The 27,830-nt window shown below is 39.8% G+C and overlaps 1 protein-coding gene across 3 annotated transcripts in view; it reads left to right on the top strand.

The window, feature by feature from the left end:
- Positions 1-4,369: 4,369 nt before the first annotated feature.
- The window catches only part of SIPA1L2 (signal induced proliferation associated 1 like 2), a 127,020-nt gene continuing 103,559 nt past the window's right edge, over positions 4,370-27,830 (top strand). For all 3 annotated transcript variants that reach the window (XM_014263642.2, XM_014263641.2, XM_088052883.1), the window contains exon 1: positions 4,370-4,384. The gene's annotated coding sequence lies outside the window, so the exon portion shown is untranslated. The remainder of the gene's footprint in view (positions 4,385-27,830) is intronic.

Below are 27,830 nucleotides of genomic sequence, written 5' to 3'. Positions count from 1 at the left end.
GCATGTGAAACCAGGGGCTGCCCTGCTGCTACCTCTCACAGCTTCCCTCTGCTTGACCAGAGGGAGTTGAAGTTGCTCCAAAGACTTAGCCAGAATTCCCAAATAAAGCACCTCACCTCGTTAACTGCATCAGGAAATACTGAGCAACCTCAGCAAAAAGATTTGTGAGTGAGATGACATCTTTATGCCTCGGTGAAATCTTGTGCTCAGCACGCGCTTACTTCATCTGGATTCTAGGCTCTTGCCCAAGGCTGAGGAAACAAACCTAAACTTTCTTCAGCTTGCCTATTCCTGAGTGCCTTGTGTCAGCAAAATGAGCCTTGTCATGTGGCTACCGGATGTCTTTTCCACCTCCCACACCACTTCCAAGGATCCCAGCTGGACCCACTTCCCTAAGAATGAACAAAAAATCCACTTTTGTTGTTAGAGTTGTCCTTATATCTGGAAACAAACAGTTAGTAGGCGATGTTGGAACAATTCCTTGTGTGTTAACAGTGTGTGAAGATAAGCTTCACATGTGGCTGAGCTGGGGACTTTGAAGTTAAATATGAACAGAAGAAGTGAAGAAAAGGTACTGCAGGAAATAGTTGGCACCCATCTTAACCATCATCAACCTGTAGCCTGTGGGATGTCTCCTGTCTGATTTCTGCTTGCATGTTATTTGTGTAGCTGAGTTGTTGTAATACCTTCTGGGCCCATATTGTCAAAGGCTGAACTGTCCTGCTGTGATTTATCCCAAATTTGTGGCAAGTGAGTGTCCTTCACTAGGCAATTCAAATAAATGCATGCATCCTGCAAGAATTAGAACCTGAATGGAAAGTCAGTGTCCTCTTTTTTCCCACCCATTTCAATTGTATGTTTATCAAGATCCCTCTTGCCTCATTTGTTCTTGTGCTCTTGAGGGCTTGAACATTCCTCTATTATTGCAAGAAGCTTCTGTTTACCTATTTTCACCTGTGTTCTGGTTTCTGGCCCTTGCTCTTCTCTTTTTGACTCTCTGAGGGTACACAGATGGTAGCCTGGAAGGCAAAAGGAATGATACTGGAGGAGTGAGAGAGTGAGAAGGAAAAGGAGTAAGAGAAATAAAAAAGGTGGTGTTTTTATAAAATAAAAAATAAAAAAAGGCAAGCAAAGCAGTGATCACAGCAAGATTCCAGACTGTCCTAACAGCAAAACCCTAATATGTATCAGTGTGCTGGATCTTGTCAAGATACAGGTAATGATTATTTTTGGGAATGCAACCTAAACACCATTTAGTGTGTTGGCTGTAAATGTTTAGACCTGTTAAGTAAGTCAGTTATCACAGTTCCATCACAAAGTACATCCTGTCAGCTGAGAAATACTTTTTTTTTTTTTTTAATTCACAGTCATTACCACAGTTTGCTCTTTAATGGTGGACATCAGCCTCAGAGGCATCACACAGCACACACCTAAGCATTTCTCACATCCAGATTAAGCCCCTTTAGACAGGAGAGTATGCAGAGGGGTGAATGCACCCTATGTACAGGAAGGAGTCAATCTCACCCCTGCAGTCCATAGGGACTGAGTAGCATTTTTTTAGAGGATAAGGAAATACCATGACTTACAGATAAGACGTCAGGTTTTTTTTTTTTTAAGCAGTGTTCTTTAGGATAGTAGGTGAAACACCGAAATATTCTTGGAGGAAGCTGATTTGCATCCAAAGTGTTTTATAAAACGAGCCTTTAAAAGAAAGCCGAGTAAGTATATGCAAATATTGTTCTTAGCATACAAAATATTGCAGCTATTAGTACAGTGCGCTACCGCCTTCCTAAGTTTGCACATGAAATGTAGCCAAGCTTATAAAAGAACCATTTAGCTGCACTGAGGGTACAGGCGGGGGAAAATCAGCCGAAGCCGAGGTGGGTCAGGCACTACACGGGCGAGTTCAGCAAGGCGGAGCGAGAGCGCGGCCCCGGGGCGGCTGCCAGAGGACACCTGGCGGTGGCGGCGGCGGCGCTCCCGGAGCCTCGCACCGGCTCACGGGGGATGGACGGGGAGCGAGCCGCTGCCCATCCAGCTTCCCTTCGTGCTCTGCCCGTCCAGCTTCCCTTCGTGCTCTGCCCGTCCAGCTTCCCTTCGTGCTCTGCCCGTCCAGCTTCCCCTCCGCGCAAGAGATGCGGCGTGCGAGAGGAATGACAGCAAGGAGAGAAAATTCAGCAGTCGCTGCAGAGTCTGTCCTCGGAGAGGAACTCCTCGGAACAAGCAGACAGAGCCCTCTAGCACTGGGGACTTGGTCAGCATGGAAATCAGAGACAAGCGCTGCCTGCCATACTCTGCACACTCACACCTCTCCCGATTCCCTCTGTTCCCACTTACATTTTCTGTCGTTTTGTCATTTCATTCCGTTTTAAAGGAATGAACCTTCTAGGAAGGACACTGCCTGTAACAGGACAAAGTGAAAAACACACCGTTCCTTTCACTCGTGGTGCATTTTTCTGAGGCTGTTTGTTAGGACAATAATAATATCATTTCTGTGGTCATGTCAGTACAGAGACAGTCTGCTGCTTAACTGGACTAGTGATTTTGGGTAGAAATGATAACATTCTAAAATATCATTTTTAACCAAAACAATAACACTCAAGCAGACATCCAAACCAAATGCTTGCCAGTGCTTTTAATCTTGACACCTTGAAGTTTGTTATAATAAGCCTGCATGAACCTATGCTTGGATTTATGATTGTAGACCGTATTTCGTGTTGTAAAATGGGCGTTAAAGGAACAGTTAAATGCAATTACCCAAAATTTGGCCTTTGGATTTTCAGCATACATGTGGCAGTTCCGTTCCACTTCTGCTGTTTCCAGAAAAAGGTAGTCAATGAGAAGTTTACTAGGCAGTGAAATACTTGTAAATGTCAACATTCAGCCTGCTTGCCAGAGCTGAGTGAACTGGTACAACCAGAAAGTTACTTACCCATGAGAGGTGGGTATGGGCGGAGGGGAAAGAAAACAAGAGAGGACTGGAAAAGCATAAAAGAATCCTGGATTGTTTCTGTAGGGTTCTGTAGGAGTAGACTTTATTCCAATCGTACTGCAGACCTCATCATTTGGGGGAGCAGATGGGAGCAGCCACATCAATCCTGATAACATCTTCTATTTTGCAACCTCTGTGTAGAAATGGGTCCTGTGAATACAGATACGGTTCTTTGCAGAACTAGCCTGCAGAGTAGAAATAGGGAAATTCAAATTCTGAAAACAGCTTTCGGTTTGCTTACCAGAACGTGTGGGGGAGGTGGAGGAAATGTGGATACCTAGCCATGGCTTATTTGGCAGGCAAACGAACCTGTTCAGGGCTGCAGAAGACAGGGAAAGCTCCATGCTCCTGACCCATGTGAAACTTAAGTGCGGTGCACAGGAGACAGAGCACACAGGGCAATTCCGAGAACTCCACTGCCATGTGTTTCTTCTCTATAGGTATATTCTCCCCGGTTTCAAGATGTGGGTAAGAGCACGCACTGAAGGAGTGCGCACACAGCATCCCTGCCGCAAGCCCAGAGGCTCTCAGACGGACTTTCGCTGAGGCAGTGCAGAGCCTCCAGAATGACACAGAGTCCCAGTCACCCCGCTGCTCGCCACTCCGGGAGCTCCCGCCCGAAGGAGCCGGGGGTCTCAGGAGCCCGAGGGCGGCAGAGGGGCAAGGGCGGGGGCTGAGAGCGGCCGGGCCGGGCGGCGTTGTCCAGGGTCTTGAAAGCGGAGTGCGGGGCAAGGGCAGGGGCCAGGCCGCTCTGCCGCGCTCGGCTGGGCACGGCAGCAGCTGGGGGTCCCGGGCCAGCTGAGGGATCGGCGCTCCCCGGCTCGCCGCCCTTCCCGGTGCCCCCCATGCTCTGCCTCGCAGCGTCCCTCACCCCACCTGTTGCTCGCTTCCGATCCCGAGCTGGCCGCCTGTCCCGGGGCGCCCCGGGGATCCCCCCCCGCGCCCCCGCCGCGGCGGGCGAGAGGCGAGAGGCGGCGGGGGAGGCGGTGTCAGGCCGCGGGGTTCGGGATGCGCGACAGCGCCAGTGGCCAATGCGGGGCTGGCGGTCCCCCGGGGCCGCGCCGGCGGAGCAGCTGGAGGCGGGGCCGGCGGGCGGGGCGGGACGGCGGGCGTGCGGGCCCGGCGAGCGCGGCTGTGAATGTGGCTGCTGCCCCCGCCCTCCCGCCGCCGCCCCGCCCTCCCGTCCGGCGGCGGAGCCGCACTCCAGCCCCAGCGCCGGGCGGGGCGCAGGGGAGCGAGAGGGGGAGGAGCGGCGGTCACGGCAGCCCCCAGGACCCCGCAGCACCCCAGCGGCCGGCCCCGGTCCCGTGCAGGGCCCCGGTGCCCCGGGGGAGGGGAGCGGAGCGGAGCCCGTGTGCGCGGGGGGGCATGGGGGTTCCGCGGCTGCACCAGGTAAGGAGCGGCCACCGCGTCCGTGTGCCTTCCCTCCCGGGAAGGGCTCGGGAACACTTCAGGGAAGGGGGTGCTGTGAGGGCAGACCCGTCTCTTCTTCCCTCAGGTGCCTTTGGGAGGGAGGCTCGGCTTCTCCGGGCTCCGCGGGAGGACGGAGGGCTGGGGGGGGAGGGGGGGCGGGGGGGGGCCCCGGGCCCCCCTCCCCCGGCGGCCCCCCGCCCCCGCCCCGGCCGCCGCCACCCCGCCCCGGTGCGGCGGGCACCGTGTGGCGGCCGGGGCCACTCGCTCCCGCAGGTCGCCTTTATAAATAGCGATGCGATCCGGCCGGTAGGGAACGGCGGCGGGGGCGGCGGCGGTGTCGGCCGGGTCGCCAGTCACCTGCGGGGCGGTTCTGCCGCCGGCTGCGGGCAGCCCGAGCACCCCGCTCCCCTCTCCGAGTGTCGCTCCAACAATAATGGCAATTGCGGAGTAAGTTTGCCCGGATCGGACATCTCTGGGGAGAGCCGCTGCTTAGAGCGGGGCCGGTGCAGCGGGGGCCGCCAGGCGCTTGGGGTGGCAGCGGGAAAAGCTCTTCAGCCCGTGCAGTTTCCGTAATGATTTTAATCGCCTTTTTTTATGGTTACTGGATGCAAGGCGCGGGCTGCATCCTTTTGCACTCTTTGTTATCTTGTTATACCCGGAGAGCTGTTCAGGGGTCCGTTCTCCAAACCTGGCGTTCGATTCGTTAAATAGCAGCTAGCTCGGCTCAAGTTTGCCTCAGATTTTATGCCGGTGGCTTCGCAGCCCTTCTGTGCTGGGCGGCAGCGCTCGGCTGCGCCGTGAGAGCCCCTGCGAATGGGGAAGTAGCGTTCCGCAGCCTTGACAAAGGCAACTCCGGAGCTGGCAAATTTCAGATATGGCTGTTAAGGTTCACGAAGTAGGTCAGTAAACTACTTTCGTACTTGGTGCTGCATTATTTTAATACATCGGTAGCTTGAATGCTTGCTTTCAGCCTGGCTTTTCTAAAGGAGTTATATTTTTATTTTTTTTTAATGATGCAAAAGAAATGCTAAGTTAAAGGGAATTGCACATGTAAAATTTCTCGAGCTCTTTTGTGCGCAGTTTTCACTTCTGAAAGTTAACACTAGATGGCTTTCTTATATCAGCTATCCTGCAGGGAAGGAAAGCATGTAATCTGTCTCTGCAGCCTGCTATTTCTGTGTTTGTCTATTTTTTTTCCCTTCACGTGAATAGTAAACTAACTTCTGGTCAGTTGTGCACCGATTAGACAAGAGCAGATTTGAAGCTTGCTTACTAGCTGACATAATTCGTTGTTTTGATTAGCTCATGTTGCTGCTTTAGACTTTATTTTACATGTGTGTTACTAATACCTAAAGAAAGTTTCTTTAGTTGGAAGGTAACACTGCATAATATTTATGTTGCTATACAGGAAGGCAGCTGGAAAACGCAGGATGTTTGTAAATGGGGAAAAGCAAATAATTCAGTCTCAGTTGTTACTTAGTTTGATGGACCTTTAAAGGGACCGCAGTGTATTAATATTGTCTGTTCAGCTATTTTTTCCCCAGATTCTGTACCTAGCTACCTTAGACTGAAACGTTTTGGAGCTGGATTCAGAAACATAATGCTTCACAGCCTGCTGGATATAGAAATGCCTAGGCTTGAAGCCTTTTTACTCTATTTCTTGTGTTTTTACAAAACTGTGCCTTTTGTCAGTGGGAATGTGTTATTTGCCCTCCATTCACTTCTTTGGTGGTAGCTCTGAAATACTTCAGTTTTCAAATGTGATCTTTGAAATATCTTTTATTATTAATGGAACATGTTTAAATCATCAAGAGCTCTAATGCATTATAGATATTTAAACATCACTTAGGGTCCACAACAGTTGATTTATAATTTATGTAGCATTCATATAAAGCTAGATTTAGAGAGGTCTCTGAATGTATTGTCTTGGTTTTGCATGCCCAGTGGGTTACCTTAGCAGGTCATGCAGCACTCAGATGAAACAAGAAGGAATGCTTGTAAGGATGCCAGACTGTTTCACCAATCCTATTGGATCAATTAAAGATCATTTCATTCATATCTGCCAAGGCTATAATGTGAAGCTTAGAACTAAGCAAAACCTCAATTCTTTGTAGCTGGTATTTGCTTACTGTGCATATCAGAGTATTTTTAAAGGTTTATATTTCATTTTCCTGAAAGAAAGATAGTATCATCTTTTTGTATGACATGCCATTACTCAAGTGCATTGTGAAATACTCTTGCAAATGAAGAGAGTCAAATGAGTAACTAAGCCAAGCAGTGGTCAAACAGGCAAAACCATACCTTTTTTTTTTTTTTTTCTGCTTTTGACTTTTATGACTGAACTGAGGCAGTTCATTTTTCCACTTCCAGCTTCATACTGAACATGGGCAGCATTGCACTTAATGTCTTTATCTGCGGATCACCTGTTCAAACTGCAAGAGAGAGGAAGTATTTTCTTCTTGCCTTGGCCGGAGTTAGGATTATATTTAGATGGTTGGATGTTAAAATATTTTCAGTAGATTCCTGCCTTTTACTGCTCAGAGATCTAGTTTGGTAACACAGAAAGAGAAATGCTATGCTATTATGATAATACGAGTTACAGATTGTGGAAGGAGGGTGGGGCACTGGGTTATCTAGTTTCTCATGTTAGTCATCCAAGATTACCAACAGTAGCTGTTTTGACAGCTTGAAATGAAATCAGGGTTTGACAAATGCTCTTTTCTCTTTCTATGCAATTTTTGCTTTGCAGTTTAAAATGCTTTGCAATTTTAAAATGTTTGGGTAAGCTGGGTTGTGGATCAGTGAAGTGGAGGTGGCTGTTTATTTTCTATATGTTGCAATTCTGTCCTCAGAGAACATTTTTTTTGTATTAGGTAACCTAATTTGTATCTGGGTCTTCAAAATGTTACCTTTTGCAAAGTCAAGACCAACTTCAGTTTATCTCTTTATTTTCAGCACAATTTTGACCCTTTAATAAATCTGGACAAGTCATGAAATCAAGGGTCGGGATGCCCCTGATAGCCTTTTTCAGCCCTGGTTTTTCTACCTGAATTTTGAGAGAAGAGTGTGAGGGCTGTCTACCAAATCAAATAATCTAATAAGAAGAATTTATGAGGGAATTTTTATTTGGTAGATTGGAAAGTACGTTTCACAATTGTTTGTTTGCTTGTTTGTTAAACACTAGTTGTTTACATAAATTGCATTAAGAATAACATTAATTGCTGATGACATTCAGTGCTGATGTCATATGGCTGGTTAGATTCTTAAGAATTGTCAGGATTTCACATGAATAGCTGTCTCTTTTTTTAGTTTGTTGTGAAAGAGCAAACTTAATATTAAACATCTGATTTATCCTGACAGAAGTAAATGAGAGAGAACCTGCCTTCCTTTGTAGTAAAGCACTGAACCTGGATTTAAAGCCACTTTGAGGCATAATTGAATGAGCAGAAGATTGAAAAGGATTATTATAATTGGTGATACTCTTTTAGTTTTTTAGTTAGACAGGACAGCAGTAGGCAGAAATGTCATTGTGATTACTTTGCACCATAGTTCTTACTAGGAGATATGTAGGCTCTTGTTTGGATCACGAAACTGTAATTACATCAGCAGTTTGCTGCTCAAGATTTCTAAGTGGATTCTTCTGGTTTTCTGGAATTTCTTAAATAATGAGCAGTGCATACATAATTAAAGGTTTTGTTTAAAAAAAGTCTAGAATCCTTATGGAGGTAATGTTCTGAACGTGCAGTAAATGTAAGCAGCTGCTGTCCCGTCTTTTTGGACATGCAAGCAAACAGCTTTATTGGATTCAATGCTTGTAAGACTTTTTAAGAATAGTAGATGTTTGAAATGAAATAGGCATTTATTTTAGTGCTGTTAACTGGGGATTCTGTAATTTTTATGGAAAAAGACCTGTAGCTATTTTTTATTTTTTTTTTAAAGCTGTGATATGTCATGCAGAAAGATACCGTAGCTATTTTTTGAAAGTGAGGGAATCTAGGAGGCAAGAGGAGCAGTAGTAAATTGGCTTGTAGTAGCTGTGAGGCTGGAAGGTGGCAGTAGCTGAAGTTGTCTGGCTGCCCCTCCCCCTCAGCAGCTTAAATAAAATTCTGAGCACAGGACTTGGAGTTTTGCCATTGACTTTGAATCTTTTCTTATATAATGTCTTTATTTTTTGTTCTGGATCCTGCAAAGTTGCATACCCAGCTCTGCAGATATTTGTGTAATGCTTCTGCGTTGTTTGCTGTTTCTTCTTTCCTCCCACTCTCCCTTGGCTGCCTGAATTCTCACTGGCATAGTGGCTGTGGGTTGTGATAATGCCTGCCTGCATTTATGTGTGTCATGTGTCCTCTAACATAAATCCCATCACGTAATTTTCATATAACTTACACCTGAAAAGTCATGCTGTGAAATACCTATGCTCCAAAGACTAACCAAAAGATTAAAGATCCAAACATCTCATAAAACTCATCAATTTGCCCTTCCATTTCCCTTTAGGGTCACCAGCTTTTTTTTTAAACTTGATACAAACTGTGATGAAATGATAGAACCGTTTTACAAATTACAGGAACAACAAATTACAGTACTTAAAATGTTTTTTATTAGGAAAGATATCCTGAGAACATCAGACATTCTGTGGCAGGTTAATTTAAATGCAATAAAATGTGTTTTAATACATTTATAATTTTTTTTCTAGTGGTTTGGCATTTTTTTGTGTTTTATTTTGAGTTGCCTTTGTTTTTTTTAACACTTGTTTGTTGCATATATATGAGATGGAAAGGAGATTCTGGGCCACCTTATATTTCATTTGGGATTTTTACAGTCACTTCAGTCAAACCTGATAAATTGTGAAGGGATGTGACAATGAAATGGAAATTAAGGTGAGTAAGGGCAGAGTGAAACATTCTAAAGTATGTGTTATAAGTGCACATAGCGTTATAATATTTTTGCTAGTTTTTTTTCCCCTTTAATGTGGGGTAGTAAAAAGAGGTACTGACATATTACATAGTTATTTGCAAATTGCATAGTTAGCAAAATAGTCATTGCAAAAAAGCAGCTCTATTTCCTATATTTTGTGAAGAAGGTATTTGTGAAAGAGAGGTTATTTCAGTCAGGGTTTTTCCAGGTTTGTTATTTTGTTGTTTGTTTGGGGTTTTTTCCCACCTGAGAGTTGCAAGTTATTTAACCATTCTTCTTCTCTGGTTGTTCTCATTTGTGGCTTTCTGTTCCAAACTAATTGTTTCCTACTTTTTAGATACCTAAAGTGCATTCAAGGAAAAGAGTACTCCTCTGCTTCTAGTGTTTTTCTGGCTTCTCAACACTTAAAATGATACACTTGATATGTTTTAGCATGAAATCTCATTCTAATACTAGTGTGACACAAAGTGGAAAAATAAGTGTGGAGGGGAAATAAAGAACAGAAGAGTGTGGCTGTGTCTGTTCATACATTCTCATGCCTAATGTGCATATCATCAGTGTGTAAGCAAGCATATGTGTTTTGATGTGCTGGTCTTGCTTATAGCAGTGCCAGCTGCTCTTGAAGAATTAGGAGGAGTTTACAGTGATCAGGTTGTCTGTAGTGTTCTGCTGTAGTAAAGTAAGCCTTGGCTTTACTTTGTAAGGTTGTCAGGACAACAGCTTATTATTCTTGCTCCTCTTGGTGTTTCCCTAAAGCAATGGAGGGAGCTTTTACAAAGGCAGTGGCTGCCTTGCCTCACTGGGCTGCAGGATTGCCAGCTGTGATTTGGGTTCAGCAGAATGCTCTGGGTTTGTTGTGTAAAAATTCTAATTGATGATGAATGCAAACCCAGTGTGAGAATAATTTTTCTTCATTGGACTAATGTAAAACAACCCATTGTATTTACAAACCCATGGCCTATTTTCTCCACAGTATTGTCATTAATCTTCTTTTATCTTCCATGTTTGAAATTTGACAGTATGGAACTTGCGATGAGAGTTGAGACAAGGTAGGAATTAGTTTAAAGCTATGTTATGTCAGCATGCTACAGTCTGACACTGGAGCTAACAAGTGAAATCAACTGGGGGTTTCTGCTAGGTTCAGTTTGTGATGTCTTTGACAAAAACATTGGATGAGGTTGGTGTTCAGTGATAAGCCACACAGTAACTGTGGAGGTGTTGGCATTTTGAAGAGTTACTGTTCTGTTCTTGTTACATGGTAAATTAGAAAAAGAATGCATGCTGTTAAATACAGCAAACTAAATGACTACAAAGTCTCTGAGTATGGTCATTGTATGCAAGAGGTGCAAATATTTTAAATTGCAATAATTTTTAGATTGTTGGAATGTGCAGGGGTGGGAAACTTGTTTGGATGCTCAGCAGGGTAGATCACATGAAGAAAGCTTTTAAATAGCTGAGGATTTTAAAATTATTATTCCATAAAATATGCCAAAACATGATACTTATTTTGGCACTTAGATAGCCTCCTTTATATTATCGTTGTAGAGGGATTCCTTAGTTTGATCCAAGTTCTTTGATCTGGGTTGAGCTGTAGTAGTCAATTAAGTGTTGTCCAGGTACTTAAAATCCTTTTATCAAAACCATATCCTTCTATTTCAAATTCCCTTTTCAGACGACTGAAACAACCAGCCATTCACAGAATAATTTGGCAGAGACGCATAAGTGTCTGCATTCAGTTCTGGAAGCTGCCTGGCAGAGTTAGAAACTATTGGGATAAACCTGTCAGTCTTCAATATGTTTTTTCCCTTGTCTGGCTACCATTTTTTGAGAACAGGCAGGTACTCCAGAGGTGGGTGTCTTCCCCCTCTCAGATCCCCTGCTGTTTCCACACCCCACCCCCTCCCCCCCAAATTTTCTTAGTATCTTTGTACATGTCTTTGAATCACACAATCTTGTTTGCATAGGAAGCTATTTCAAAAGGTTGTTTTTGAGGTTGGTGAGATGAGGTGGGGTAAATACAGTGATTGGTGTAATCTGTAAAAGTGTATGGACAGGTTTGCTCATTTCCACTTCTCTTTAAATGTAGAATGTGGGCAGTTTGTTGCCAGAAGGAATCAGGATAGATGAGATTACCTAAATTGGTCAAGAGCTGTACAGGTGGTTGTACGGAGTGCTACACTGAAAAACCTCAAATGTTAATTGAGCTCTAGTATTTTCTGTATAGGATGCAGTTTCTACTGATAGAATAGAGGCTTTTACTGACATTCTGAGCCAGGCTGCTTAACCTGGATCCCTGCAAATCATTGTGTCTGGTGGAGATTTCTGAGTGAAGGGCAAGCACTACTTCATTAGTCTGTGAGACTGTCAGATTTGCTAATTTTGGTAATGTCTGCTTCTGTCACACTTGGAATGCTTCATGCTTTTTCTCTGTGGTTGTTTAACCTTTGAAATTAAATTTCTAGGAGCATAACTACCCTTGAAACTTTATCTGTCAGATTCTGCTGCGTCAAATAGGCTCCAAAAATCTTGAGATGGAGGGAGGTGTTGAACTGTATGACTGCATAAGACTTGTTTCCGTAGGAAATAAAAATTAGCGACCATTCTTTCTGTTGTACTGATCTACAGCAAATAGGTACTACATTTGAAAAGTGTTTTGTTTTTACTTTGTATTTTACTGCTGTATTTTTTAAAGTATTGTTGCATAGATAAGATTACATTAAAACTATCAGTGTACCTTTCTGCCTGGCAGTGGGTGTACAAACTGTGTCTTTGTATGTACAAATTGTACACAGAGTGTACCTTTCTGCCTGGCAGTGGGTGTACAAACTGTGTCTTTGTATGTACAAATTGTTAATTGAGTATCTACCCTTGCTTTGTGTGGCTGAGTGTCAAAATAGAATACTTACATACATACATAATAATAATAAAATAGATGCTCACTAATAATGTTTTTTCTCTTTCTTATGTAGGCTGTACTCAACAGTATCAATATTCCTATCCACTCATTGTCCAGTGTCCAGTATGCCTGTAGGTCAGAGGTGTTTAAAATTGCCAGAGATTTTCTTTTTTTTTCTATGTCAGCTGTCTCAATTGCATCTCCCAGTACAGTTGTACGTATTCTTTATGGCAGCGATGGTAATCACTGCAGAGAAAAGTAATAATAATAAATATCTAAAATCTGTTCGATATTTCTCTCTGTGATTTAACAACTGGTTATAAGAATGAAAAAAACAACTCCACAATATAAACCATTCTCAGCAAGTGCTTTCTTCTGTGGGTGTGAACATTTGCTCAACTAGAAATCCCCTAAGTAGGGACCAATGTTTGTGTGGCAGTTGTAGGTATAATATTAATCAATTAAATGAATAAATAAGTTTAAACTTTTTTTAAGAAGGTATTTGTATTGCTTTGTTTGTTGCAGTGTGTAGTCTTTCCTATTTCATGACTTATGTACAAGGTGGATAATGACTTTAGGTTTCCTTGGTTGGGTGACAAAATTAGTTTTTATTTTCATGGATTATACTTACGGATTCTGAAACTTAAACCCATTCATTATGTATGTTTCATACATAAACATATTTTTCTTTAGTCCTATGTTTTCTTCCTTATTAGGAAGGAATCTTCTGGAGTTGGTTTTGTTTTGTGTTCAGTTTTGTTTTCTTTTTTCCCCTTAAGCAGTAATTAAAATAATTTCTGACCATCTTTTATATACTTATTTGTAGTCGTGGGACCTTTCTGTGTATTACTAAAACTGTAAATGCCATCAGATTATATTTAATATTGCTTATGGCAGTTGGACCATGGTTTATCTTCAGTTTTTCCAGGCTTTTAGCATGATTGTCAGGCTCAAAACATAGCACTTAATGGTTTGTATTCCACCTAGAGACAAGTTACAAGTGGAGTGCTGTACTGGGACCTGTTTTGTTTAGCACATTGATCAGTGATTTGGAGGAGGAGGTGGAGTGTATCCTTATCAAACTTGCATGTGACATCATGTTGTGGGAGTAGTTGACACATCTGAGGACAGTGCTCTGCAGCTGAGAGAGACTGGTGGAATGATGAACCATGATGAACACTGTGACATTCCACAAGGATAAATGCATCTTCTCACCCCCTGCCACAGGACAGGGTGGGGATGGACTTCCTGGGAGACAGCTCCACTGGAAAGGACCCGCACATTCTGACACAGGAGGCAGCATGTCTGGCTTCACTGACAGTGACAAATGCCAGCAGCATACTAGGCTGGATAAGCAGAAGCAGAGCCAGTGAATTGCCAATACTCAGAGTTCTTTAGGCCACCACTTCGGATATGCCCCATCCAGTTTTGGTTCCCCAAACACATTGAGTGAATTGAATCTAATTCAGTGGAAAGCCAGGAGAATGAGGGGCTTGGAGCACATAAGGAGAGGTTGAGAGAAATGGCTTTGTTCAGCCTGAGCATCACAAAGCTCAGGGGATTGCTTAATTGCTGCCTCACAAAGGGATACCTAGGAGGTTATCAAGAACACATAGCCGGGCCCTTTACAGGGGTACGTGAGTGAGGGAGCAGAGGCAGTGGTCAGAGTGTAAAACAGGTGAGGTTCTTATTTCTGCAAATAAAATTCACCCTAAGGACACTGAGGAACTTGAATAGGTAGCACTGGTTGTCAAATCTACATCCTGTCCATTTTTTTTTAAGACTAGACTGGGCAAAGCCCTAAGGAAGTCCATCTGAATGCAGTGCTGTTGTGGCTTCCAGTGTGAATTGGTCTATTAAATACCACAACTTTATTTGTGGTATAAGTTGCTCTGATAATTGAGAATTTTGGTTGATATTCCAGCTTAATGTGATTCCACTTGATCATATTACAGAATTTGTACAAACTATTTCTCTATTACAATATTGTGAAGATCTTTCTCCAGGACTCGTTATGGTTTTGTATTATAGGCTCATGTTATATATTCTTTGTTTAAACCCATAGACAAGAATTCCCAAACTATTGGCAGTTAAATATTTTATAACTATAGAACTTAACAATAAAATAAATGCTTAAAGACACTAGCATGTCCTCTCAGGTTTGGTGTCAGATATACTTTGCCAACCTTGTCACTGAATTTTAAAACACGATTAGCAATACTAGAATTTGAACACGTCAATTTGTATTGAGCAATTCCATTGGATCCCTTCCAAAAGATTGTTTTAGTGTTAAAGAGCAGGATGTGAATTCGAAATTGGCTCTCAGCAAGTCAAATTTAGATTTGTATTTGCTTCTTTTGCTTTGGCTACTAATTTTAGTATGGTGAAACTTGTGATAAACCACGCTGGAGGGGTATCCATGTGGCTGGGAAAAAGAAATCTGTGATATGTCTGAGTATTTAAAAATACAAATTAAAATGGTTCAGTTCTGAAAATGTCTTCTCTTTGCCCTTTTGAAATGTTCAGCCTTAACCTCTTGGTTTCATTAGCTATAAACACGAGCCAGCAGAACATCAGAAGCTTGAGATGATTCCTGCTCTTGCTCATCCAGCTTCACAGTGGTTACGCTTTTAAGTATTTCTGAGTTTACCAAAGCATGAACCAGACCTTCAGATCCCTGTTTTGGTTTCTAGAATCCGTTTTCTTAAGTGTTTAAAATTTCAGGCGTTTGTATAACATTCAGCTTCAGTATGAAAGAGGTTGCAAATGTGTGCTGAGATAATCAAAACAAACAGGAAAGGGAATGGAAAGAATTTCCTCTAGGGTAAAATTCCTTAAAGTTGAAATAACCCTGATAGGTAGTGCTTGTCAACTGGCAGGGAGAGTTGGGACTTGCCTTGCCTTCTCAAGATTTTATTTTACTGAAAATGGAAGAACATGGAAAAGCTCAGTGAGATGTTCTTTTTAAGCCATACTTTCTGCAAAAAAAAAAAAAATTAAAACATTAATTATATTAAACTTATGAATCTTCAAAATTATTGCATTAAGACTGATGGTAGATGCAGATCAGTGTCTTCAGAAACTAAAACCTTCAGAACTAAATAATTCATTATTGAGTTTAAAAAGTCTGTTCATTGGCATTTTATTTTTAAAGCAGGACTAAGCTTTTGAAATGAATCTCCTGATCTTTTAATTTAACAATATTTTGTTTGCATGATGGAGAAGTTTTAGAAAATGTAAAATATATTTCTTTGTGAAACTAACTCAAATCAAATGTTGACCTTAACATAAACTGTGTTTCTAGTTCTGAATGCTACACACACAGTGTGACAGATTGAGAAATGGAAGTTAGAAAGAACACTGCTGAAGCTGATGTGCTTTACAAAAATTTAAGGTGAATATTTGAGAAGAAAGCAAATAGCAAGATGAAACAAAGTTTATGGAGTAAACACTTATTTCTCAGTATTCAGGAAGTAAATATTTTCTCTAACTTGTTATGACTTGGACAGAATTATAAAAATATTGTGTCTTCATTTTGTCAAGCTCACTTGAGTTAAGTAATCTGAGACATAGTTACTCAATGGGAAGGGTACTTAAACAAAATAAACAAAAACCCCCCAAACCCCCCATGCACTATTAAGGAAAGTGATTGAGAGCTGTTGTTCTTCAGATTTAAAAGTATTACATCAACTGCACCTACTTTGCTTTTTAGGTTTTTTTCAGGTTTTTTTCATGTTCAGCTTGAGGTGGGAAAAATACATATTCCTTGGGCTGTCCCCTCACCTGTCTTCTCTTTTCTCCTCATGAAGGCAGTATGACTGTTAAATCCTTAATGGAAAGATCACAGGTCACAATCTTGTAATGGTGACTTTTTCAGTGTTCAGTTTTTATGGCTTTTGCTTTCTATAGTAGTTTGACTCACAGATTTGATCACGTGCCAGTGTTTTGGTTATTTGCACCAAAATAAAAACACAGCTTGCTATATTTGCTTTGTATTTTTCTATTTATTTCCTTTTTCTTTTTTTTTTTATCCTTTAAAGTAGCTTTCAACAAAATTGCAACTAATTGCCAGTAGCCCAGCTGATTTATAGCAACAATATAAAAATTCTCATAGTCAACCTGACCACAATAAAACCTTGCAGTTATGAGATACTATGAAACCTAAAATCTGAGCTTCTAATAAAATGTTTATGGCCTTCAACATTTTTGGCAAAATAAAAACAAAAAAAAAAGAAATCTGTTTAGAATGCATTTTTTCCTTAAACTGTAATGACATAATTTCTACTCTAAAACTTTTCTCCTCCCACGTAGAGTCTTTCATTCTGCAGTAAAAGTTTTCATGCCCTTCACTTGTGCTCCGTCTCCAACACCCCTCTACTGACTTGCCATTACCCACATGTGGAACAACAAACTGACTTTTCTTTGTTTAAAAAGCATAGGCCTGTGGTACAGCTGCATAACCCACTGAAACTCTGGGTGGTTTACTGTGCCCAAAGGGGGCCCAGTGTGTGGTTTATCTCTTTGGAGGCTGGGGACAGAGCACACCTCCTGCTGAAAGACAGCCGGCTGACAGTTCCTGGGCACCTTCTGGCTGGGAAGTGTGTGCTCAGATTTGCATCCTACCCATCAGGTTTCACACTTACTGCTGCCAAGAGGATGTGCTCTCAGCCCCTGAGTGGTCTGACACCACAGGTGTCCTTGACCAATGGCAAATCGGCGAAATTTCTCTTCCAGCTGCGCATTTTAAAAGAATGGAGTAGAGGAGTGGGTAGAGGATGTTTTTTAGACATAGTGTTCTGTCCTTTCAAACAACTTGGACCTTAAATGATTTTCTATCTCAGCAGTTAGAAGAGATAAAAACATTGCAGGATGTTCTGAAGACCAGAAAGTCCGTATATGGTTCACAAAGATGGTGGTGGAGGAGGGGGCTGGAGAGGGGTTGTTTGTTTAATGGATTTCAAATGCCTAAATAGTTTTCAGGATACAAACCTTGTCCTTCTTCTTTTTTCCCCCCTATTTAATACCTGTAGGACTAGCACCTTTTATCATATGGATGAAATAATAAAATGAATCAATTACATGATGTTTTGGTATGGTGGCAATGAAAGCCTCTTGAGCTTCTATGCCATCAGTATATTGAATACTTTGACAGAAAGGTTTTGTCTCAGGTAGAATCAGGGGTTTCTCTCTTATTTTAACATCTTGCCTGAAACATACAGTTAGTATGTATACTCTGGAAGTTGTTCATAAATTTAATGATAATTCTGCTATCCTTGACAGAAATAGCTTCACTTCTCTTCTATGTGACTGCTGTAGCCACTGGTATGTTTTAATGTCTTTGTAATCAAAGATGAACAATTTGTATAACTTCTACACTATGAGTACATGGAGGAACTAAGTTAATAAAAATGCCCTTATCTTATTAGAAGAGTTGATAACACTCATTTAAGAGGCTTGAAGGTGTAAGGCAATGTTTTCTGGGAAGCTAATAGCAACCATTTCTCTCTATAAACTGATAGACTGTAGAATAGGTGGATATTTTTGCTTTCAAGGTGCTCTTGAGTTCCTGAGCTCTTGGAGTGAGATGACTAATTGAACGAAAACAGATGGGAAATAAGAAAATATTAATTATGAATACCTTAACTTATACAAAATGCTCTCAGTTTTTGCTGGATTAAAAGAATTGTTCATCTGAAAGAAAATAAACCAAGTTTCTTCATTATCTGTTAAGCACTAGATTAGATTAATTTAGATGGTGGTTTTGAATTTGTTTTCCTTGTATCCAAAGAATCCCATTCAGTTCTTTTCTGACTGTTCGTTGATAATTACAGATGGGAGTGCAGCTCTGTATTATATGATCATTGATATTTCCAATAGAATATTTTTGAATTTGGGATTTAAATTAAGCAAACATCAAGATTGCTTTGTATGTCTTTTCCCTATATTTTTTTCCACAAGACTAATTTTCCATTATAATATTGTGATTTATAACAAAATGATGGCCTGTTTCTGTAGTAGTCCATGAGCGAGTAACTACTCTGAATGCCTCTAACCTTATGGCCTTCACAGAACAAAAAAACGTGTCTGAAACTTAATGCTGTCTTTTGTGACAGAGGGATTTATGAGAAGAAATGAAAAACTTGCAAAGTGAGTCTCTCTTTGTACAGAGCTGTCACTGCCCTGCTTGGCTGATACAGATTCTTTTCAGCTGTCACTTTCAGTGCAAAGGGGACAAAGCCTGTGCCTGGACCTACTCCCACTGCCTTAGTCTGATTTTTATCTAAAGCAGAGTCTAATGCCTGCAAAATTATTGACCATTTGTCCCATCAGAGTGCCAAGGTCTAGAATCCTGACCTTTCTGTGTTTTCTAAGTTCATGGTCAGTCTCTAAAGTATGTTTGTTTCAATAATTAATACTAGATACTATTTGTCTCTTGTGGCAGGGGATAAAAAAATTGTCAGGTGAAAATATTCTGCTCTCTTCATATCCAAAGTATATTAGATGGTCTTTTATGTTCTTTTTTGTTTGTTTGTTTCTTTTTGTCTATACTTCTTAATGGTAGGTTAACTTGAAAATGCTTTGGTTTTCTGCAAAAATCAGTTGTTTACCTGAATTTTCTTAAAAGTGTGACTTGCTTAAAGATCTTATAGATGGTAATCACAATTGAAACAAGAAATACTATCCCTTAGTGGAAGGGGGAAGACGTGCTGGGTGATATTCAAGATATTTGTGATAGAGGCAAAGTGTGTATACTGCAACTGAACAGTTGTCTTGAGCATGAAAAGAAATAAAACAAAACAAAGTGAATGGCTTGGGCATGTATGTTTGGGTGCCTGTGCACACATCTGAAATGTACAAAGAGAAATTAGACATAACTATGCGTGGCTCTTTCATTGTCTGTTCCAAGTGGGCAAAAGAAGCAAAACTTTCAGGTCTGAAAAGTCTGAAACACAGCACTGGTAGGACTTCTGTTGTTGATCTTGGATTTATAAGTCAGCAGAAGGAGATAGTTTATCATTGGTCTGTGTTGTTTATGATTTAGAATTTTTATTTTTTTTTTGCTAGAATGGTGGAAATGTACTGTTTGGCTGTAGGTTTTTATTGCTCTTTCATTTTATTGCAGTTTTTAGCATGAAATAAATCTTACAACCTTTATGTATATAAAAATTTTTACCCATTTATATAATATATATATACACACATACACACACACATATATATATAATTTTTATTGAGATAAAATTGTGTGGTGGCAAACTCAGTTTTGAAATATGTTGTAAATCACTGTTTTACTCCAGTCTTCTTCCTAGGAGAAGGTCTTAGTGTAGAAGGTTTTATCTTGGTTTAGTTTTGATTCAATGGCTGAGATAAAGGATATGTTTCTAGAACTTCAACAGCCTTGAAAGTTTGTCTCAAGTTAGGTTAGATTCCTCTGATTTACTGATTTTTTTAACAAGATCAAAAGCCTGTGCCCACATCATGGCAGATCAATGTGCTGGATGAATAAGGGAGACTTGGTTTTGAGGCAGAATATGTAGCATGGACTGGTGCCAAAGCTGTGCTCAACTTTTGCTAGGTAGCGGAATGCACAAAGGTCTTTCTCAAATTAGATATCTGTACATTTGGGTATAAAAGATACTAAGAAACTTGGTGTGTTTTTGGGTCGCAGTCAAGGTACACAGCATTCGTTATTTTAATTTGCATTCTCTCCTATGCATTGGCTAGGAGTGTGAACCTCAAATTACTATAATTAATGTTTTGGGAAAAAAGATTTAAAATTCGTGTCTTAAAAAACACATTGAGAGAATAAGTTGCTCTTCTCATATAAATTTATTTTCTTTTACAGAAAACTTATTTTGAATATATTGCTATTATTTGAATGTAGGCTCCTAGTTTTATATTTTCATTTATTTTGGTTTTCTTAAATAAATATGTCCAAAATCTGCTTACTGTTGGTTTACTTAGATGTAGATTAGGCATATAATATTCATGTATATTCATCTCTGAATCATGTTGAAATCTATTAAATCTTAACTGGTGGATTTTAAGTTGAGTGTAAATGCCTTTTTTTAACACTGATTGTATTGCTTTGTTCTTACATCTAAACCATGTAATTGTGTGTAGAAATATGGGGATTTGTCTTCTGGCCAACTTTTTTTTGTTGTTGTTCACTGCTGTCATAGGTGGCTATTACTCTAGTTGCTCAAATACTGAATATCTGTAACTACTCAACAGTTAAGGGCATCTATGTAGGTTCAGAAGCAGATGGCCTTTTTAAATGCACAAACCCAGGGTCTGTCCTACTGAAGGAGAAAAAACTACTGTGTGTGTCACATGGAGAAGTGAAAATGCTATCCCTGCTAATTATTCAATAATTTAGATGTGTTGTAATTTTTTTATTCTCTCCAGGCACTAAAATCTAAAAAAATCCCTGAAAAACACTGCTTTTACATATTTCTGGTACAGCAAACAAAGCCAGTTCTTAGCAATTTTTTGTTTTACAGGAGGCATGCTGTTATCTGTGCCTCTCCTCATCTCTCTTCCTGTGCAGTAGTGCCTTTGGGAGGCTTCTAGTTTGATTGGCAGGCTTGCAAATTTAGGCATGTCTGAAATACTAACTGTGTTTTTTGTTCAGAACCATACAAACTGTGCCATATTTGAAATTAGTTACTGAAGTCTCATCTGCAAGAGCAATGACCTTAAGAATTTAAGCTGGAAAATTTGTGCAGTCAAAAGTCTCTGGTGATTTTTTATTTTTTTCTAATAGAAGAGAAAAAGTATATGCCAAACATAAATGGAAAAGGAATCAAAACAAGGTAATCCTGACCAGAGACTAAGCTCTAGTTTTAAGCTAGCTTTGGTTTTGCCATTCAGTAAAGAGCAAAGGTTTGGGAAACAGCAGTAGAGTTGGTAACTGTAGTTGCCCACATTTGAAATGCTTTGTGAAGGAGACTTCTCTGCACCAGTATCAGGGAGATGGGGAGATGGGGAGGAAGAGGAACAAAACAAAACACAAAACCCCAACCAAAACCAACAACCTCTCCTGCCCTGCTACAGGTTATATCAATTATTTATTTAGTAACAGTTCAGGAGCTTTGGATGAGTGAAAGGGTGGTGAACAAATTTTTTTTTATTTTTTTGTTAAGGCAAACAGAGTATACCCTACCTAGTCTGTACTGTAGGTATATTGGACTCTAGTTGCAATGGGAATCTAAAATTTAGAGAAAATGTTTCCTTAGTCAAAAGTAATCAAAGAAGAATTAATTTATAATTTTTTACAACATGTAAAAATCTGTGGTCCTATTCCAACTTCCCAAAAATGTTTATTCAAATCAAAGTTGTTATATAAAATTTACACTGTAATGGGCTTCCATTTTTTTTAATATGAGGCAGCTACCACATCCTGAAACATCTGGTGTTACAGCCTTCAAAAAAAGGTGTTTTTTCCAGTTCACTTAATGGCTTAAATGATTTTAGTCTATGGCAAAGTGTTTTAAAGACTTCCGTGACATTAGAATAAACATGTACCCAAAAATCTGTCACCAGATCCTGTTCATCTGTGAATATAGATTAATGTTGTTTGGGATGCTGGAAGTTTTGGGCTGCTTCCAAATTAGGCCCTCTTGGCCTAAGAGGGATAATGTTCTTGTTACAGTATGTTACAGTGTACATACACAAGCTCAGGTCTTGGTAGAACTTGAAAGAATCTCTGTTAATTCTTTCTCTTCTGTTGTGTATTTGCCTTGTATATTCCTCTTAATTTTGTGTTGTGTGTGTTTAATCTGGCCTTAAACACCATGCAAAGAGTTTTGACTATAAAAAGCAATGGTAGTAAACTATGAGACTCATGTTCTTGGAATGAATTTGATGACCAGTTATAATATTTTTGCCTCTGACAATCTGAGGGAAATGAGAGACATTCAAATGCAGTTCTGGGCATTGCCAATCTTTTCAGTGTTGTTTCAGTTAAGGTTGAAAGAGGACTCCAGAATATTTAGTATGATTTTTCAAATGCATAAATTCCCTGTGTAAGGAAAATACTGTGAGGCTATAATTGAATGAAAAATTAATTTCAAAATTCTGCAAACTACTTGGTTTACATTACTGGATATTTCAGAAGGAGAGCTGGATGAAATGTTAAAGATCTCGATTTATGTTAAATAACTAATTTTGCTCCCTGCATTTCAAGAGGGATGTTGAGAAACTGAAGAGTACCAAGAAGGATAGAAGGCCCTTGCTTGGAGCAAACGAGCTGGCAGGAGAAGCTGGCAGAGCTAGGCTCTCCCACTCTGACAAAGCAGCAGCTACTGAGTGACCTAAGGGGTATCCCATAGGTGCTTGAGGGTAGTTCCAAAAAACGATGGAGGTGAATTTTTTCTGCTGTCACCAGATTGGCCACAGCTCTGATGTGGGGTGTTTGGGTCCGACGTGAGGAAGAACGCTCATGGCCAGGGGGTCAGTCAGTGCAGGCCCAGAACACACTGACTGGTGATGCAGCTGAATTTTCCATCCCTGGAGGTCTTGAAGGCTCAGCAAGACCCAGCCATGCCTGACCATCTCCAGTGTTGGTGAGAGTCCTCCTCTGAGCAGAAGACTGGACTGCATGACTTCCAGAAGTGTTGCTCAGCCACTCCAAAACTTAAACTAATTAGGTTTTTGTTCATCCTTCAGCCCTTTTCCTTTATTACCTCATTCTAAAATGACTGTGGTTCACATGTGTGTTTGAAAAAGCAAGCGACACTGTCAAAAAGCATATTCTACAAGCATTAAGGCATTTACAAATTATATTCACAAAACTCTAATTTTTGAGAGAAAGTAATAATAAAAAAATACCTCTCCACTGATTGTATTTGAAAATCATCTTACTTTTCATGCTTGAGGAAAACAGAGCTGATAAAGAAATGCTTTGGTTTTTTCCATAGTACTTAATATCTTGCTTTCTACTCAAAAATGACAAAAAGTATTTTTTCTACCCCAGACAAATGTCAGTGATAAATAAAATATGAAGCAGACCTATGGAAGCAATATAAATAAGTATTCATCTTGTTTCCTTGAATAGCATTTACAACACTGATTTAGTTACAGGTTTTTTTCACACCCATTTTACTACTTGTAATTTTTGTATATCTTTCCTGCTTTTGAGCTGCTGCCATAAGTCAGTTGCCATGTTCCACTTATCTTTAATTGAAATAGTCAGGTGCTACCTCATCATCCAGTTGATTTTTTTTAAATCCGCTTTTCTGTGGATAGTCAATAACTTCTGCCTTGTTTAGTAACTTCAGTTCCAGGCTGATAATTGTCCTTTATAGTTAATATTTTCAGCATACTTATTTTCATGAGGTTTGTAATTTTTTGTGATCAGGTGGTATCAAAAGTACTGCAAATGTCTTACTGCTGTACTCTGAAAATGCAGGGAAGAGCCCCTGTCTTTCATTGTGAGGGATGGTACTCAACTTTGCTGTGGTTATACCAGACTACTCACATTTAAGCCCTTTATCTCTTCCGTGATGAAGTCTGGCATAATACAAAGTTAAAATTAAAACAAACAAACAAACACCAGACAAACAAAAAGAAAAAAAAAATAATATTAGGGCTAAATGTTGAGCTATTCCTGAAAATAGCTATACTATTTAATCTCTCTCATCTCTTGTATTTTCCATAATTTGTGGTCCAAACGTGATATTTGGTAGTGCCAGGATGGATATTGTTTCGTGCTTTCTTTGTGATCTTGGTTATTACATGCTTTTGCTGTGCTGTCAAAATGAGGTATTGCAAAGAGAGAAAACGATGCCTGGAGCTGAACATGGTTTCATAGGAGAAAAATAAAGGTGGGAATGAAGATGGTGTTCACATTATATATGTGGATAGCAGTGTGTGGAGTGTCATGTTGAAAATATTAATGATAAAGATTAAGCTCTATGTTTATTACCTTTTATTAAAGATACTTACATTCCATAATAATTGCAGATTTTTTGCAAGTAAAAAGACATCCATGGAAATGATGGGCATTGTAGGGTGTTCTCTTCATTTCTGACAAAACAATTTTGATTTAAAGCACAGATCCTTTCCCAGTTAAAAAGCCAGTTCAAAAGATAAAGCTATCTCAAACTTACCTTTCCTGTTTTGATAATAAAGAATGTTCTTTACTCGGGGTTATATTCTGAATGTGATAGAACTCTTCCAGGTCTGAGCAGGGTTAGTTGATTTTTTTGTTACATTCAGGATGAAGCTATAGTTGCATTTGAGTGTATGTAAGAAAATTCTGATGGCCTAAGGACAGACCTGTTTATGCTGTTACTTATATTAGAGAGTGTGTCAGTAGTGTACATTTACTGTTCACCTTATGTGTATCTTAGCAAGTGCTCTTTGTTATCTTTCTCAGAGAAAGGATCATCTGAAATTGCAGGTTCTATAAACAATTCTTCTCAGCAGTCAATCTGAGACTTAAGCAGACAAAAGATGAATGGATATTGCTTTTCAAATTAGCGCTGCTGTGTAATTAATTGTACTTAATTAGCAAGTCTTTCTTTAAGTATCCACAGTGCAGTGATGTAATTTGTTATCCCAGGTAGCTGATCACAAAGTATGGAAAGCTGCTTTTAACAAACTCCAAGTAATTGCATGTTTCACTGGAAGTGCTTTGATTGAAACAGTGGTGATTAGTATCAATCTGTCTTGGCCCATCCAATCCTTCCAGCTGGCTTTCTGTTGCTTTAAGATATGAAGTGGGTGTTTGGGCAGCGTGCTCCCTGATAAATTAATGTTGTTCCCTGTGCTGCTCAGCTAGAACAGTTTGGAAGTGCATCCACTGGGAAGGCATCCCTCCTTTGCTGCCTCTACAGGGACTAGTATGTAGAATTAGGAACAGTGTTCACTGTGATGGGGAAATGTCTTTTATCTGACCTGTAGCTGGTGAGGTTCAGCCAGCCTGGATCAAATAAGATGTCCCTTCCACAGACAGGCAAATACAACCTTGTGTTAATAGTTTTATATTTCATATAGTTTTATATTGTGACAGCATTTGTGACAGGTGTGCTGTGATATTATGTAATGAAGTTCTCCTCATTTCCTTTTGAACCGGGTGATGTGTGTGGCCTACAAGATGATTAGTGCCCTCATGTGCTTGACTTCTTTTAGAATTTGAATTTTCCACACACCACTGGGCAATAGAGAATTACAGATCTTAGAGAGATGAATGTAATTCTTACTGTGATGGATGTTGGTGTTTCTGAAACTGAAAAACAAGTGTAAAAACGGAGATGACATGCATCTTGAACCAACACAAGTTATTTGTCATTGTCGTTGTCGTTTTGGTTTAGAATATGCAGTTCAAGAAGAATCTGTTGCTGGGGAATTCCATTTTGGGTTTGAAATGGATGTTGTAACATTGTGGGCACCATTGGTATTAAAATCAATTACTTTGTCAAATAAGGGAGGAGTTTGGTATTGTTGTTTGTGTTTCTTTGGAGTTTGGATTTTAGTTTTTTCTTGGTCAGTCTGGAACATTGATCTCTACACGTTTATCTGGGCAGCAAAAAATTAAGAAAGAACTTAAGGATTTAGAAGGAAAACCCAATTTACAAGTCAACGTGTAAAATAATTGTGGTGTCCAAAGCCAGGGATTTCACAAGTTTTGTAGCAATGGTTATTGTATATCTTTGTTTTGTTTCACAGTAAAGCATGCTTCTACTTCCTTAACCTTATTGTTTTCTATTTCTCAGTCTGTATTTCAAAAAGAAGCAGCATGTTTTCTCCCTGAAATGAAGAATTAAAATAGATTTCTTGTATGAAACACCTGCACAGTAGGAAGTGAAACAGAACTTTTTAGCTCTCACTGTTTTATGGCAAGATTTCTGTTCCCTTTCCTTCCTGTAAACAAAAGGAGACACTTAGAGAGTGGGAAATAAGCTATTTACAGGATATTTTCTATATGAAAGGAAGGAAAAGGCCTTTACAGGGATCAGTCTATTGTGTTGGGAATATGGAAAGTTATATGGAGTTAAATTGAGTTTAGTGCTTGCAGAGGAAATGCATGGCAAAATACATGTAATCACTTCAGTCTTGACCCTATAAATTGCTGGATGCCCCCATTTAGTTGCTGAAATCAAAGCAGGACCTAGGACATGGAGTGCTGTGGTTTGATCCCAAATCCTTTGTGTAACCTGTGGTCATTGTAAGAACTAGATCAGAGAGCGACTACACTAAGAGCTTATGCAGTATGGCTTTTATTTATAAACAAGTGGTTTTGATACTTGTACTTCTAGATAGATGTTCAAGTTACTTTTGCACATCTGTTTTTCATCTGTCTCTTTGAAATACGATTGTCTCTGCTCGACAAGTGTTATAATTGGATTGTTCATGGAAGTAATGGTTTCCAGTGTACTTGTAGAGTGTATATATTTTCAAAGTTCTGCTTCACATATGAAATATATTAACTACAATTCTGGTGTGAACAAGGCAGTCTTATTCTTGCCTGTGTTATAAAATTAATTTCTGTGAATAGCTATTAGATTTTCATTTACCTTCTGTAGCACCAGCAAGAGTCTTTATCACCAGTAAGAATTGTGGATGAGTTATTTAACTCTAAACTCTGCCTAAGCATTATGGAATAATACAGCTTTCTTGAAACCTTGGGTGTATAAGATGATAGGACTGATGATAGCTTTGCCAATAAAATTGAGCAGGGAAAATTGAGCAGAGAAAAATCTTGTCATTAGTTGTATCACTTTTATCTGCAGTTCTTGTACTTAAGTCATACTTGAAAATGGAAATTCATTGTAGCAGTTTTTGTAATTTCTTTTGCTCCATATATTAAGTTCAAGATTCCTAGTACTTGAATATCATGAAAAGGCAGTTTTAAGTATGGGAAAGAAGAAAGTAAAGAATCTTGTGTGCTTAATAGATACTGATATCCTTTTTTGTAAAAAGGATACTTAAATAAAAAAAGCTTTAATAGCAGTATTAGCTGTTAAAGAAATGATGGGGTTGTTTATCTTGCATGATGGATTCAGTTCCTCACACAGAAATTCTAATGTCTAGGTGTTCCTGGGTATGTGCATCTGTGTTTGTAAAAGGCAGCTGAGAGTGGTGTATCATTTGGCATGTCTTGGTGAAAAGAGAGTGTCTTTGTCCCAGCAGAAGAAAAATAATGATTCCTTTGCTGCCTGTATTTGGGGTTGTGTTTTTCTAGGATAGAATTGTCAGTCTGCTGGTTTGCTTTCTCTCTGTAGTTTTCTAATTCTTTGTTCAAGGCAGGGCGTTACCAAAAGGGCTACTGTAGTCATGAACAAGACTTGGTCTAGGTGTAGAGGAGAGTGTAAAGTTTCTCCTTGGAAGTTTGGAGTGTTGAAGACAAAAATGTCAATAGCTTCCCACAGTCTAGAACAAATGACTTGACAAGGTGTTAGCTAGCTTTTTGGGATTTATTTTTTTCCTTGCGTATCCCATCAAAAATACAGCTCCTACATTGTAAATCAAGTGTGTCCAGGGTACATCAGACTTACTGGGTAGATTGACTGTGTCAGGTTGATATTCTGGACATACTGAACTTGCTGTGGAGATAACCTTGGCAGTGACCATCTGTACAGTGTTTTGGAGCACTAAAAAGCTGCTTGG

The sequence above is a fragment of the Pseudopodoces humilis genome, chromosome 3 (genome assembly GCF_049639895.1).
Source record: "Pseudopodoces humilis isolate 2021_Gansu_Grassland_sample_001 chromosome 3, ASM4963989v1, whole genome shotgun sequence".
Lineage (NCBI taxonomy): Eukaryota > Metazoa > Chordata > Aves > Passeriformes > Paridae > Pseudopodoces > Pseudopodoces humilis.
This window is presented reverse-complemented; position numbering and strand designations above follow the sequence as displayed.